The sequence below is a fragment of the Triturus cristatus genome, chromosome 6 (genome assembly GCF_964204655.1).
Source record: "Triturus cristatus chromosome 6, aTriCri1.1, whole genome shotgun sequence".
Classification (NCBI taxonomy): domain Eukaryota; kingdom Metazoa; phylum Chordata; class Amphibia; order Caudata; family Salamandridae; genus Triturus; species Triturus cristatus.
In genome coordinates this window covers 1,127,379,175-1,127,392,642 of record NC_140589.1, presented here as the reverse complement: position 1 = coordinate 1,127,392,642, position 13,468 = coordinate 1,127,379,175, and the positions used below count along the sequence as shown (strand labels likewise).

General features: G+C 41.8%; 1 protein-coding gene and 1 long non-coding RNA gene across 3 annotated transcripts in view; one reads left to right on the top strand and one right to left on the bottom strand.

Moving 5' to 3' along the window:
* Positions 1–13,468, top strand: part of FAM120B (family with sequence similarity 120 member B) — a 981,159-nt gene that overhangs the window by 846,577 nt on the left and 121,114 nt on the right. The gene's annotated exons all lie outside the window — the stretch shown is intronic.
* The window catches only part of LOC146821082 (uncharacterized), a 391,873-nt gene continuing 388,011 nt past the window's right edge, over positions 9,607–13,468 (bottom strand). The window contains exons 4-6 of the long non-coding RNA XR_014963091.1: positions 12,571–12,646; positions 12,406–12,465; positions 9,607–10,784 (exon numbers count right to left, since the gene is read on the bottom strand). This is a non-coding gene — a long non-coding RNA (uncharacterized LOC146821082). The remainder of the gene's footprint in view (positions 10,785–12,405; positions 12,466–12,570; positions 12,647–13,468) is intronic.

Below are 13,468 nucleotides of genomic sequence, written 5' to 3'. Positions count from 1 at the left end.
TACTGTCCCATGGCTTCGATCTCATTCTTCCATGATGCCCTAACATAAATTTTCCATAAACGATCAAGAGACTGTAGCATCTGAGTCTTCGTTATCTCTAGATATATCTTCACTGCGAGACAACACCTCTGCCAGCTGGGAACTCGCCCTAGTAAACATATCTTATAATAGTGTAACCCATTTTAGCTTTGGAGGATGCCATTGGGTAGAAGGTGGCCAAAATGGTCCTGAAAGGTTACTTTCTCTGCCCATACTGCTGTTTATGCTATTATTAGGGCAGCTCAAAAGTGCAAACCTCATTTCTCCCAGAAAGACAGCAACTGCTGCCCCCCGTCCAGGGGTCAGTGAGGCATCCAGCTTACCCACCAAAGGAACATAGATGGAGGTAAGGCGCACAACCACCGGGCTCAGCATTAATGGATTGAGTCAAGTCTTCGGAGTGTGCTGTCTCCAGTCTGGGACATGAGTACAATATGTCAGTAGCATTCACACTCTCCCAGGGGGCCCTAATCCGGCCAGGCATGTCCTCATGCCCCCTGCTGCTACCGCACCCTTTTTCGGTCTGGGCTCCGTGGGCTAGCTCACATTAGGTCGGGAGGCCCCTCTGCATGCACTGCTCTTCTGAACACCATGAGTGCTGCCGCCCTCCCGTGGTAACGTTCCAGGTTCTACTCCTTATCCCCATGGGTGTGCGGGGTCTGGTGTAGATGTGTGGCACCTGGCAGGGCCGGACTGGCTACTGGGCATTTTTTGCTGGGGTGGCAGGGTGGGGTCCAGGTTCACTGTGGAGGGGATAATTTAGTTGCTGGGGAACTGCTGGTGCTTCTAAATGAACAATGCAAAACAAATAGCTTTAAAGCATACTTTTTTAAACATTTGTTTTGCTTTGTTTATTAAGGAAAGCCCGGTAGCCAGTCTGGCCCTGGCACCTGGGCAGTCCACGCTCAAATGGAGCTCAGCACTGCTCCTTCCCAAGCATTGGGCTCTAATGTTTGCAAGAAGCTGCCAAAGGAGTTCCGCATAGCCCATGGCAGTACTGAATCATTGCAGGCCCAGGCAGAGGATGGATGCACGTGTCCTTATGCAGCGCCATCTTGACTCTGTCTTCCACAAGGTTTTTATATGCACCCTGCCTACACCTTGCCTACCAGTTTCCAGACCTAGGAAGGCTGTGTGCTGCATAGCTTTTAGGAGCGTTTGTTTTCTCTCCAATCTCACACCCTTCCCCTTGATTGTGTGTGTTGTGTATGCACCGTTCTTATTACTGCAATGTTTAATCTGCAATGCTAACTCTGTTACACTGACAGTATTATTTCTGTTGCGTGCTGTTTTTAATTTTACGGACACTTGCGTGTCTTCAGGCTCTGGCAGAGAGACTGCCTCTGTTTCTGTATAAATGAAGGTTTGCTGCGAGCCAGCATCTATTTCTTAATTAGCTTTGTTTGCTCATCTCACTGTGGGTAATTGCTACCTGCCGCTTTCAGATGCATGTTTAGGCATACTTGCTGTTTGCGACATTCTCTCCTTTTTACCCTGCATGTTTGGCAATTTGTGGTTGTGATTACAAAATTGTTATTTTATTTATGTAGTGTTTGCTACCTCTGATGAGGCATTGAAGCGCTTTACGGTGAGTAGCACACTACTCTGGAAACCAAGGTTAGTGGTTAATCTAGTGGGTATTGGTGGTTATGGTGATTAGTCATTTGCTCTTAAGAAAAAATTGCATGCATTTACGCATGTTACTTTGTGATATATTTTATTAATACCAGTTAGGTACTATCATTAGTGGAGGGGTTCAGGTGTATGGCTGGCGAGATAGATAGGCCATGGGAGATTAGGTAATGTTAGTTTACAGAGATAGGGTTTTAAAGTGGAGAGATTGTGATCTATGAAACGAGACCTCTCAGAATTGTAGTATTTGCATTGTACTTCTAAGCGAAGCAGGGTGATGAAGGCCTGTGGGTTTCATTTTGGAAATCCTGAGACAAGTCCTGTGCATAAAATAAAAGTGAAATTGCTTTCCCAGACAGTGGAAGTGAATCACAGGAGACGCAGCTGGGAGAAGACACAGGCAGTGAGGTGAGGACAAAGGAGACAAGGCTCTCACATATGATAGTCATAAGGACAGAGGAGTTGAAATGACAACTTCAAATCGAGGCATCCTTTCAACTCATGAGGATGACTCAAATTGGAGGGTGACTATCAATACTTATGGAGTAAATCGTCTACTCACTATTGGGTAGACTTTTATGTCATCTAAAAACATAAATCACAAGCTTGTTATAAAAAAGTCTGAAATTGACGTTTTCTTATGCTACATTAGCTGCAAGATGAAAGTTGATGAAGCAAAAGTTTAGTAGACTTAGTCAAGTAAAGAATACGATGCAGTACTAGCTTTTCTTGGCATGAGCAGGAGTCAATGTTCTTCCTCAAACACTATATGCAGGGCCTTTCACTGGAAGTAAGGACAATATTGTTGTTGTAGCCTACTTTCAAATGGTTACAATCCCAACTAACATTTAAATGAGCCAATTTCAGGTTTTGATTACCTATGTGGTCATGTTCAAAGATAACACACTGTAGAAGGCCAAGCTACATTTTGTCCTGAAAATGAAAGCCAAACTTCTGTGAGGTTCTTTCAATAGAAAAAAGTCAGGAACTATTATTGACATGACCACAGGATGCATTTTGGGATTATACTAATCTACCCATCTCGGCCCTAAAAAAAACAGTAATAAAGAAAAATGCCTGATAAATGAAGCTAAAGAGCATTCATCTTAGAACTAGTTTTTGGATCGATAAAGATTCAATCTTAGAATTTTGTTACAAAAGGTACAACTGAGGAGCTGTCCTCAAGTTCAACCTTTTCTATAATTGTTCGCAGGACAAAAGGAAACATTTACACAAATCCACGTCCGATGCTAATGTATTGCTAAAACATGTCTTCCTTCCGTCTTTCGTACCACGAGGAACCTTACGAGGCACCCTCACCCCTGAGTTGAGACTAAGGACGTAAGCACTTCTGCAGTGGTAGGGGGCTGGCACACCACTTGGGGGTATGACCCTGCGAACCATTGTTTCAAAAACATTGAAAGCTTGAGGATGATTCATGAATCCATTTGCATATTTAAGTTCAGCTTACACATGTGAATTTATAAACAAAATGCAAATTTACACTAGTTAAGTGATCTACTTGTGTAATATTACCCGAGTATGGGGTAGGATTACATAAATTTTCTACGAGAGTTCAGAGCAGGTATTTCATAGTGTGGACAGTCAGGCACTTTTGGGAACACTGTCAAGCTTACTTGGGAGTAATCAAATTCTCCATGAACCAATTCTGCTTTAAAAAACAGACTGCGATTTTCTAAAATCAAGAACAGAAGCAACATCCTTACAAGGCTAGGAATACGAAGAAATCACCCCCATAATTGGTCGGTTTCTAGGGTAAAGGTTTTCTCACAGGGTAAAATATTTTACCATGGAGAAAAATAAAATAAAATGAGTGCAGTAGCGTTCATGCATAGGCACTTTTACATGCATATTTTACATTATGCACAATTACGGACATGAACATTTCTTCACGCGGACATATTTGGGAAGTTATAAAACGTTTCCAGGAGTACTCTTAGATATATTTTGGAATTTATGAAAAAAAAGTAAATCTACACCCAAGCGAGCTTGTAAATCTACGGACGTAGATTCCTTGGGAATTGGGCTCTGAGGATCAATCTTTTTCTAAAGAAGTCTTATTTTTTTGAAACACAGATCGATTGTTTTTTGTAGTAGGCGCTAATCGCAAAACAAAATTAGAACTTGGCAATAGCATTTCAATTTTTCAATAATTTGGCTGTATAGCCCTGTGTTCTATAAAGCAGCAAAACATCTTCTTTGGTTGAATTCTTGAAACGATTAATGATTTGAAAAAGTATTAAACCAAAAGAAATCGCAAGATGGTTTAATGAGTAGAGGAAATCTGACCATTTGATACACTTTCGGAACATTACCAGTATCAGTATTTCCAAAAAAGCAAATTGCATTTATATAGAGTTTACTACACCTGAGGAGGCGTTGAAATAATTTAAGTGCCACTGTTTTTTCTTGTATAGCCCTACTCATCCCAATGCAGGGTGTCAGAGCGCTTTACATCAACACGTGCATAGTACATGTACAATAAATTATATAACTTTGTAAATGAATGTACAGGATGTGTTACATAAAACTGGAGGATTGCAGGGTGTAGAAGTCACATATCAACTTCCATAGCTCACTGTGCTATGATCCTCACAATGCACTCAAACGTACACAAAATAGACCTGCTAAACATAAGTGTGAGGGCTTTAGATCTGATGTCACTTCTTGTGATGCCACTTCCTGTAAAGTCGTGGCTTGTGATGTCACTTTCTATGATGTCAATGCCTGTGATGGCATGTGTGATGTCAAGCGCTGTGATGACACACGCCGTGATGTGACTTGCATACTGCCTAACTAGGTTAGTCCCTCCACTTCTTTTTTAGGACTTGTGCCCTGATTAGATGGTTTATGGTACATTACTGCTTGACTTTCATGCACTACAACTTGCTGGACACAATCGTCTGTAGGCATGTTACACAAGAACTTATAATGGCCATTTTGTCAGTATGTTGCATACTTGTACACAAAGTTAATCGCCCCGCTGAGTTTATCTTTTTCAGGCTTCTGCCTACCTAATTTAAACTAATTCTCTGGATATCTTCTGCAGTTGCCTTTCTGGCAAAAAAAGGAGTGTAGTTGAATCTGCCAGTGGGAACTGTACATCACTTAGCTAATGCAAACCTCAGTTTTCCAAAGGGATTAACTGCAGTCACCCATTAGACAACATTTTAGTCACACTGGCATCAATTTTGTTCGTTCATGTTGCTATGAAATTGCTTGAAAAGTGAAATACGGGGAGGGGGTGTATTTTGGGAATCTACGCACTGGTATACATAGTGTAGGCTATTGAGAGTTTGAAGGGATCAACGACCTACTTCTTTACCACATTCTAGGACAATTTAGTGATCAAAAGGAAGCTGCCCATCAAAATCGTGAATAGAGCTGTTTCTCCTAGGTATGTTCCTTGGACTGAGCTTTACACTCGCACATCATGTCTTGTGAATTGTTCTGTGCGATGTGCTCTGATGCATTGTTGCTTTTCCATAGCTAACATGCTTTTGTCTAAGACAATTTTAAGTAGTTCTTAAGTATTTGTTCTTCTGTACCCTGTAGTAAATGTCCTCTTTTTAGGTTTCCATTATTACCAATTTTGTACAATACAAATCCTTAAAAATGGCTTTGGGTCAACTTATTGCTCATTATAGGTTGGCTTTCTTGTCAGTCTTGTTTGCTTGTATCAATATGATGGCTTTCTTTAATCTTGTGTTTTTCTCTACTGAGGAGATATAACTTCTTTGCCATTCATTAGGTTGGATGACTTGACTTTGTATCGTTCCTCTTACTTTTCAGGTCTTGCCTAAGACAGAGCATGCAATGTCTGTTGCGAGACATTTTGTTATCTTAAAACGGGCTTAGAGTCTGCCATTGTTTACCATTGGTTGGCCACATTTTCACTCATTTGTTTACTTATTTGATGGCTTGTGCGGGCTTTACTTCCCCATCCTGAGTTTGTCCCGTACCCTGGAGAATGAACACATTACTGTGATCTTACACTGCTCATTTTTTTGGTGCTACTTTTTTCTTTTCTGTTAAGCACTCTTCGAGAGTATTTGTTTTCCTGCTGTCTCCCTTGTGTACTTCTCTGCACCCCTGTCTCTGTGCTCTGTCTTATCTTGTATTTCTCTATGCCATCTCCATGTGGTTCTGTCTCACAGACTGCTTCTTCCCCTCTACCTCGGGTCTCTATGTTGCTCTGTCTCACTGTGTGTTCTGTGCTCCCTGTCTCCCTGCTGCTCTGTCTTGTGGTGTGCTTCTGTGCACCCCATGTGTTGATTTGTTTTGTCATGTGCTTTCTTCCCTGCCCCTCCTTGTTAGTTCCGTCCTCCATCCTGCTTCCCCCACTGGCAACATCCTATTCTGCTTCTCTGCCCGCATCCCCCATTTTGCTTCTACCTGCTCTCCGCTGTGTTAGTTACTAAGATCAGTAACTTAAAAAAAAAGTTGTTTAGTAACTGTGCAGATCTCAAAGTGGGAACTCCTTCCCCTCTCCCGTGGTCAGACCACTACCTGATCCCTCTTTCCTGGGCCTCAACACAATCACTCGTAGGGAACGGAACTGGTCCAAACTTCCCCTAGATTGCTGGTTGACGGCCCTTGAAACCTCTAGACCACCCATCAACCCTGATCCCACTCTTGCCAATGAGGATTACAATAGATGGATCTACAACTCACTAGATTCCGTGCTCCTCATGAAATGGTCCGAAACAAAGCGCAGTGCCGCTACTGCACCCTGGTATTCCTCCAGATTACGGGAAAGAAAATGTTATTGTAAAAAATTAGAGAAGAAATGGCTACTGGATTATTCCCCAAAATTGCCTACAGGGAGGCGATAAAAATTTACAAAAATGAAATTAAAGCCGCACAATCGACCCTCCTCAACCCTCCTCAAGCACACAGAGAAGCCCCTGAGCACCATTGATGCACAAACCCGCTGCAACAACCTTGCAGAGTTCTTTTTCCCAAAAATACAAACCATTTACACCTCCTTTTCCCCCACCCAGACCCACATAGCGTCCGCCAAATTCTCAAAATCAGGACCCCAACCTCCAGCCACTCTGGACTCCCTCCCCCCTCTTAATCCCACCATATTAGAATCCATTATCCATCAGGTGAAATCCGGCTCCCCCAATGACCCTGCACCCCCACGCACCCAGCTGCCAGTCATTGGCAACATTCTACCCACCATACTTGATCTGCTCAATGCCTCCATATCCGCCGCCATTGTCCCTCTCCCCTGGAAACGCGCCATGGTTAAGGCCCTCCTGACAAAACCTAACCTAGACCAAGATAATCCCAGTTATTATCGGCCAATCTCCCTGTTACCTTGGCTGAGCAAGATCCTTGAGAAACATGTCAACACAGTACTGGTAGAGTTCTTGGAGAACAACCACGTGCTCGAGCTCTCCTAGACAGGATTCCGCCCCACGCATGGGACTGAAACCACCCTTCTTGCAGTAACGGAAGAGGGCAGGAAGATCCTGGATCAAGGAGGCTCTGCAGCAATCATCCTCCTTGACTTAAGTGCCGCATTCGACACTGTAAACCACGACATTCTATTACACCGACTTACCAGCTTAGGAGTCTCAGGAAATGCCATCACCTGGTTTAAATCCTTCCTGACAGGCCACTTTTTCCAAGTTTTTGAGGGTGAAATCACCTCCCTCAGCAAGCCTTTGGGCTGTGGTGTGCCTCAGGGCTCTTACCTGAGCCCTACGCTATTTAATATATATATGAGCCCCCTAGCTGAGATTGTCCGTCCTTTCGGGATAAAAATCATCACCTATGCCGACGACACTCAGCTAGTGGTGGCCCTCAACCAGTCAAACACCGCCCATAACAACCTGAGTGGATGCTTGGAAGAGGTGGCCAGATGGATGACTCTCTCCTGTCTCAAACTGAACGGTGACAAAACTGAGCTGATGCTCTTAGGTAATACCCCCAAGCTTACCATTGACTCATTGTGGCCCATCTGCCTCGGCCCGGCTCCATCGCCAAAGGACACAATCAAAAGCCTGTGCATCTGGCTGGATAACTCCCTTAACTTTAACTATCAAGCAGCTAACCTTGCAGCCACCTGCTACGGTCTACACATGCTTCTCCGAATAATTCTCCCCCTACTGCCATTCCAGGCGAAACAGATTATGGTCCAGGGTCTCATCCTATCATCCCTGGATTTCGGGAATGCTCTCTATTTAGGGGCCCCTCAGTCCACCTTGCGCAAGCTCCAGGTCATCCAAAACTGTGCAGCCCGAACACTCCTCCAGATTCCCTGTTAACTTTCAATTAAACCTGGACTAAAGAACCTCCACTGGCTTCCAGTTAGGGAAAGAATTGAATTCAAGGCCCTGTGCATTGCCCACCGAGTCTTTTGGAAGATGGGCTCTGCCATTAATCAATCATTGATTACCCCCTACCACCCGAATAGACAGCTCAGATCAGCATCTTCCTTCCTCGCCATAGTACCCAGGATAAAAAGAGCCAGATGTGGTGACCGCTCCTTCTCCTATATCTCGGCCAAACTTTGGAACGCCTTCCCCCTCCATCTTCGAACAGAGCCCAATTTACTCCCCTTTCGTAAGCTTCTAAAAACTCTGCTCTTCAATAAATCTGAATAGTCTTTGACTGTTCGCCTGCACGCGTTGTCTGTAGCGCTAGGACGCCTGAGGGTAGCAATCGCGCTGAACAAATGGTCATTTCATTTCATTTTTGTAGGCACACAAATGCGTGGTGTGTGCACCTGCAATATGATGCGGTTATCTGCATCAAACGTTTTTTTCTGTAAAGGTTCTTTAGCAATGCTGCAGAGCATCAGTGATGCTGTGCTGCATGACAGGTTCTTTTAGCAATGCTGCAGAGCATCAGTGATGCTGTGCAGCATGACTAAAACCCATTGACAATGACAATATGTCCCAAAGGCGAGACCTATTGGCTTTGCCAGTGTTTGTTTATTTTGCTTTTGGCCTCCTTGAGTGTGCATGTGATGTCTTGTTCTCCTTCTATCGCCCCTGTGTGTTGTTTTCCATTCAAATCCCCGACCCCTCACACTTTCCAGTTTACTCTCTCACCCCACCTTATCTGTTGCTTCCCCCACCCCTCCCTGTCAGCAATCATTTATTTTTATAACCCCGTCTGTTACTACCCTCTCTGCTGCCACTTTTTACAAGGGCCAGGCAGCTGCAGTATGCTACTGGTTCGCTCCTTTCTGTTAAGTCACTTTCATGCACCTTTTATTATATTTTTTAATATAAGGCTCCAAGTTGGGCTTCTTCTTCTTTGGAAAAGTACATTTAAAAAACAAAATGGCTGCTGCATCCTGACATATTCCTTGCAGAAGTTACTCATGTAATCAAACTTTTTTCAAACACGTACTTCCATGTATGACACTCCAGTTGTTTGAAATAGTAAATTACCTTTAATGTGAATTTGTCATCTGATTGATGTTTTAATCTACATTAATGACTGTATTTAAAATTGAGCCCCCCTGCAAAGTACTTAGAGGGGCACCCCTCCGAACTCAATCAGGAGCTCTCAGGCCAGGGTACTGTGCCAAGGGAGCCCCCTGGAGCTTGGGATCTCCCTGCAACGTGGGGGCTGCTGGGGCCTCTGATACACCAATGGTGTTGATGTTTTTATTGAACTTTTATGCTATTATACCAAATAAAGTTGATGACTGCCTGACTGGCCTTTAATTTCAATGACAAATATTTTTGTGTTTAGTTGTAGCTTTATGTTCATTTTTGCCCTGAAAATTCAGGTCTTGTGCCAACTGTAGTTTGAAATGATTACACTAGTCCGCAGTTTCTAACATGATGATATGCCAGTTGCCGATGTTGTGCTTGTGCATAAACTGATGCCTTGACTACATGTAGAACTCCCGCTCTTCCCATAACAAAGTCAGTCATGAAAAAGTAACCGTGCCATTTATTGGTTTATTTACTCAACACAGCAGGTCCATTCATGATCCTACAACCCGAGATAGCTGATACTTTGCAATCAATAACTTCAATGTTACATACAAGTGTTTTAACACAATGTGGAGATCAAGAAAGGAAAAAGTACTCCTAGTACACATAATTCGTTCTATTAATGTAACCCATTACAAGTCTTTATAAGGGAAATCAATGCACGGTACCAACACTATTGTGAATCCAATCAAAAACTCAGAAAAAAATGGTGGAGAGCCATCAGAAATCAATTACAAGTGATTTATGCAAATATTTGGACCCTAAACTCATATAGGTTTTTGTTTATAGCATACTGGTTAGCAGTTTCTACACTTTTTATATCTTTTTTAATTAGACTTTTAGATATACAGTTACATATTTCCATCACAATACAGTACCAACAATATTACAACTATGTGTAGCTTGTGATATCATGAAACGATTAAGTATTTTAAACATAAAGATGATGGGGATCTGTTGATTCAGTTAACATGTACTGGTTTGCAGTCAGTATCACAATAAGTCATATTCGAATTTTACAGCCAAATGTATAACTACTTTATTACTTTTGTTGCGAACCCTCATGTATCAGTGTACTTGGCTAAAAATAGGGCTTTTAATAACTTCCAAAGCAATAGAGTATTAATATCAAAATTTAAAAGATGGTACTTTGCCATCCAAATATGGTGGGATATTGACATTAAAGACGTTAAGTGCATTATTGTAGAAACCACTCAGTCACATATACATGAGAAATGTGTTCATTCTAAGCCCACTACATAGACTATCATTCCTCTCAAGGTACTACACTAGTGTTATCCACTTGTGGGCATTATACCAACCAGTGACGATTAAAACGTGAAGTAATTGATTGTCTTAACTTATACATGAGTCACTTCTCAGGAAACATACAATAATTTACAGGATGACTAAATACCAGCTAAGCCGTGTGAGGAGCTCAACCAGAAAATTGTTATTCTTTATTTTATTCTGGGCTCTGAAAATAATGCATAAAGTAATCCCTTTTATCTGACACAATTAGTTGAAAAAATATGTCTATTTGTTAATTAACGCATTCATTGTCTTTAGATTAAAACAATTGTTCAAAAGCTCAAAGTCCTGAAGAATCTTATCATGTGAAAGAGGCTGCGGAAAAAAGAAAGAAGTTACTGTGATTATCCAATGGATTGTAACTTTGAAGCTTTGCACAGTCACGTAGGTGGAGCATGCATGTGGATCTAGTTTGTACGAGCACTCATGAGTATCTTGTGCATTAATGAAACAAAATATTTTCTTAGTTTGTTTGTTTAGTGTTCCTGCATGGAAAAGTTCTAAGTACTGAATATTCTTAAAAAGTACACACATTGGGTCACAATACATTGATGCCTTCTCACATAGCGTACTGCTTACTTAAAATAGGAGAGATGCTATGGAAATAATTATGTCCTGGTGAATGTGCTTGAAGTGATTATCCACCCCGCTTCAACATGGTGACACAACCGCCTTCATAGTGAGAGAAAGGCAATTTTCCCCTCTAAATTGAATTAGTGCTCCTGGAAAGTCACTGGTGCTCTTTGGGATATGAGGAATTACGTCATAGGTTAACCATCCATTGGAAATATAGAACCTAAACATGGACAAGCAGCATCAGCAACTGTAGTGCTTTGGGAGGCATATTAAGTTGTCAGTGAGTTTGGGTCTAAAACAGTCTCATTCCCTTGCATTGACTGGTTCTGTAACAATGCAGCCTGCCTCACGTCTTTGTTATTATCAAGCATGATTAGTTGAACAAGTGGCAGACCTAAAATTTAGATATTAGTAAATTAGTGTTTTAAAAGTAACTCAAAATACAATAATGCAACCGAAGAGCTACGTCCCACCCAATAATACTCATGAACCTGGGGCACTTTGCTTGTTCAGAGTTTTAAAAAACCTCTAACACACTTCATACACCAGTCTCTGATATTCGAACAGTGCTTATTGGGACACCAACGTCAAGCTAGTGATTGTGAGTTTGAGCAATATATCATCATAGTTACTATAAAACTGGTTGGCAGTCAAGATGCTCTGACCATAATGGAGTATTCTCATTGGTGTGCTGGGCATTCTTTAGGTTATAGTCTAAAACTGCTGCTCCTTGGTTCTCTTTATGTTCTGCATTGGAATGTTTATTGTTAAGACTTAAATCCAAACGTCAGTTCATTTTGTTCTTAACCCTTTTTGTAGTAGCTTCTCTGTTGTGCTTATACTCTTCATACATATCTTTTGGCTTAAACGTGCCATTGTTTGGGTATCCTTAAAGACACTTCACATTTGGCGAAGAGCTTGTCAGTAAAGTTCCTCGTAAACTAATGGAGTAGTTGTGGTTTATGTGCAATGTCTGTTATTGGTTTCCGTTGTATGATTTTAGTCTGCGTATTTGTATGGTGTTGTCTGTTGGTGGTGTGCTCATTGAGATTTGTGTTGTTGTGTTGGGCATTCTATAGGTTATAGTCTTTGACTGTTGCCCATTGGTTCTCTTGATGTTCTATATTGGAATGTTAATATTAAGGCTAAAAACCAAACATCAGTTGATTTTTTTTATAGGCTTTTGTAGCAGCTTCTCTACTGTGCTTATACTCTTCAATCAATATCTTTTGGATTAAACCTGCCATTGTTTGGATATCATTGAAGACACTTCACACATAAACCCCTGTTAATTAAAAAGGCTGGTTTCCAAATGTTCATTTAAAGCAAAAGTGTTGTAATACAAGGGAACCTACAATACCTGTATAAAAGTCCATCTCTAATTTCCTTATCACTGTCAAGTTATGCTGTCTCAAGTCACCTGTAAGAAAAAAATTACACTGCTCAACTGTAATAACTTTTTACAGTTTACTTCTGATGTCACAATGCGTGCTGCCAGAGCCAGCAACCATGGTGAGATGCTGACCGCGGAGTAGAATTACAGCTGTAGACTTAACAAGGGAAGCAGGAACTGCCCTTTCTTTCTTCAGATATGGTTTATTCTGAAAAAAAAATAGAACAAGTGATCAGCAGAAAGGAGATATTGCGGACATGTTTATTTTTTCCACGCTATAGGCTTTTGCAGTAAAGATAGAATCTCTGCATATTTCTTTTACACAATCTCATCCACTGCATCTTTTTAACCTGACGTACATTACAATAAGTCTAATATGTGTTTGCAAAAATGATTAACTGCTTTTTGGTGTGTTTAATTTTGAGGTACAGATTCTGCCTTTATTCTTCTGATATATATTTAACATAAAAGAGCAGGATACTAAGGATGTAAGCGGTTTGTGGGAAGGATAATATTAGGGAGAACCTGGCTTGGCAGTTCGGGCTGGACTGTACCCATGAGGCACAGGGTCAAGACTGATTTGCATATGGCTGGGTTCAAACTGGAACGGCATGGTGAGCAAAAAAATGATGGATTTAGGCCCAGATCTCTGTACTGGGGTGAATGTATGACATTGTTCTGCATTCTGTCCATCAATTGTTGTTTTTGCATTTGTCACCCTGAGTGGGAAGGGTATGCCCAGACGTGGGTCCCGTGCTCTCCATGCCACTGGAATCAAGCTATCCTGGCTGAAGAGGGGTGAAACCCCGAAACCGGTCCTAGGATGCTTGTATCCAGTCCAGGGAGAACCTGGCTTGGCAGTTCGGGCTGGACTGTACCCATGAGGCACAGGGTCAAGACTGATTTGCATATGGCTGGGTTCAAACTGGAACGGCATGGTGAGCAAAAAAACGATGGATTTAGGCCCAGATCTCTGTACTGGGGTGAATGTATGACATTGTTCTGCATTCTGTCCATCAATTGTTGTTTT